Source organism: Bos javanicus, chromosome 28 (genome assembly GCF_032452875.1).
Source record: "Bos javanicus breed banteng chromosome 28, ARS-OSU_banteng_1.0, whole genome shotgun sequence".
NCBI lineage: Eukaryota > Metazoa > Chordata > Mammalia > Artiodactyla > Bovidae > Bos > Bos javanicus.
Window position 1 is genome coordinate 40,428,549 of NC_083895.1, and position 2,405 is coordinate 40,430,953.

Genomic DNA, 2,405 nt, shown 5'->3' on the forward strand with positions numbered 1-2,405 from the left:
ATGGATGCCAATCCTTGACTAAAGTCTGATCTGACAAACATACTTAAGTCAGAGAAGTCTCAGAACCTACAAAAAAGGGAAGTTCACCTAAAAAACACTGTGGTTGCTCACATCCCCTCCCCTTTCCCCGGCACTCCGCCATCTTCGACAAAGCTGGACTTTCTCGGCACCGGTTCGGGGCGTGAACCCGCAATGAGATGAGCTGCTTGAGGGCTCTGGAGCCAACAAGAGATGCACCACCTCCAAAGTCCTGTCATTCCCCGGTGGCAAGTGCAGCAGCCGGAAGGGCTGCAGCAAACCCACCATCATCTCTGTGATTGTTCTGTACTTTTTATTTATATAAAGATTTAAAATGCAGTCATTGAAAAATAATGTTTAATGACATGAGAAATTTGTCACAATATGTTGCAAGAAAAAAAGGAGGCTACAGAGCAATATACAATATAATTCTATTTTTATAAATATATACTGTAGTGGTGTGTGTATGCATATATGTATCTAGAGAGAGAGACTTCCGGTTGATGTATTATAATTTTTAGTTGTTCCATGAGCTTTCTGAATTGAAAAATTGTATAAAACAGCACATTTACATAAACTAGAAATTTGAAGTCAGAAATATTTAAAATAATTTAAAATGTTCATCTTGATTCTTTTTTCATTTTTTTTCCATCTACACAGTGTTTTTATTTTTGTTCAACTATAAGCAAACAGCAAAATTAACACAACGTTCACCAACTCCAGACTGGCTTTCTTTTTTACACCAAAGAGGAATCAACAAGCATGGACTTTCAGACTTCTGATAACCTCTTACCCTGCCCTGCTGCTCACCTAGATGGCCAGGCTTTAACAGCAAAGCGACTTCTCTTGAGCTTTTTCCAGTATTGCTCTTTAAAGGATCCAGAGCAGGACACTGACACCCAGCAACCATCCTGAGACGTTGACGGTTAGTGGACATGCCGGCCTCTGGTTGTCTCGGTGAGACGAGGCCATGAAAACACATGCCGGTAGGTGCTTTCACACACAACTCTGTGCTCAGGCTCACAAAAGCGGAGGCAATCAATCTCTTTTTTGTTTTCAACCTCCCTTAAAGATTCTTTGAAGCTCTGCTCTAATACCTCAGACCTGGTCTTTTTACCAGAATTTTTTTTCTTCTTTAAAGTCTGGTTGTTGTTCTTGTATTAACATTTTGATAAACCCCATCACAGTACCAAAGAATCCCCCACCAAAACTGAGTTCAAATTTGATCAAAACATAAACTCCCTAAAATTATACAAGACAGGAAGAAGGAAAGAAAAGTCATCCTAAATCTAAATCTGACCGCTCAGGGCTTAGGCAGAGAGATGGGGGGAAATCTACATGTGTCGCTAAACTGAAACACTGTTTGGGAACTCTGGGACAGTGTCCATCTCCTCTACTTCCTAAACAGCTGCTCCTAGAGTTTGGGCACATAATCATCCCATTCGGCCTGGTAACACGTGCCAGCCACTGGGGTCCCAAGCTCGTACTTTTTGCAGAAAGAGGCCACCTTGAATTTGCCACGGTGGTCTCCAGATAGGTTGCTGAGAATGGGACCATCACATTTCAGTGGTCTTTCCTGCTCGTAAACCAGCCAGATGTAGCGGTGCAGGCCAGCGCCCTTGGGAGGCCCAGAGCCCACATAATTGGAGAGAACTGTGACTGCTGATGTCGTTACCCTTCATGTTGACCACCAGGAAATGCTGCCATTCCCTGTATTTGGGGTCCTTCCTGCTGGGAGCACCGGATCTGTCAAGACCAGGGAGTACAATTTACCTAGATCAAGGCCATCCCATGTAATGCTGGTGGGCCGGTTCTTAACCTGGGTGGGTGTCAGCACTTTGCCCAGTTCGTCGACCTCCGCCCTGCAGAGGAGGGTGCTGCGGCCTCTCAGCCACTTCCTGCAGGCTCAAAGGCCCAGACCACTTGCTGAGGTCCACCAGCGCTGTGGAGCCGAGCAGGTCAGACAGCAGGGAAAGTGGCTTGTGGACTCGCGCAGGGTAGGAGCACGGACTCACAGCAGTCTGCAAACTGTACCAAGGAGGAGTGCATGCGCCAGAGCCACAGCAACAGCCCATCCTGCTCCTCCAGTCGCCTGCAGGGCCTGGGGCCGAGGAGGGGGGGCCCACTCTGCTCTCTGATTGGCCAAGCCCGGTAGCGGCTCTTTTTATTTTTTTGCTGGTAAGTCCCTTCAGTCGTGTCCGACTCTGTGCGACTCCATAGATGGCAGCCCACCAGGCTCCCCCGTCCCTGGGATTCTCCAGGGAAGAACACTGGAGTGGGTTGCCATTTCCTTCTCCAATGCATGAAAGTGAAAAGTGAGAGTGAAGTCGCTCAGTCGTGTCTGACTCTTCGCGACCCCATGGATTGCAGCCCACCAGGCTCCTCCG

General features: G+C 47.4%; 1 pseudogene; it reads right to left on the minus strand.

Moving 5' to 3' along the window:
• Positions 1 to 579: 579 nt before the first annotated feature.
• LOC133240689 (phosphatidylethanolamine-binding protein 1-like) lies at positions 580 to 2,132 on the minus strand (annotated as a pseudogene).
• Positions 2,133 to 2,405: the final 273 nt, after the last annotated feature.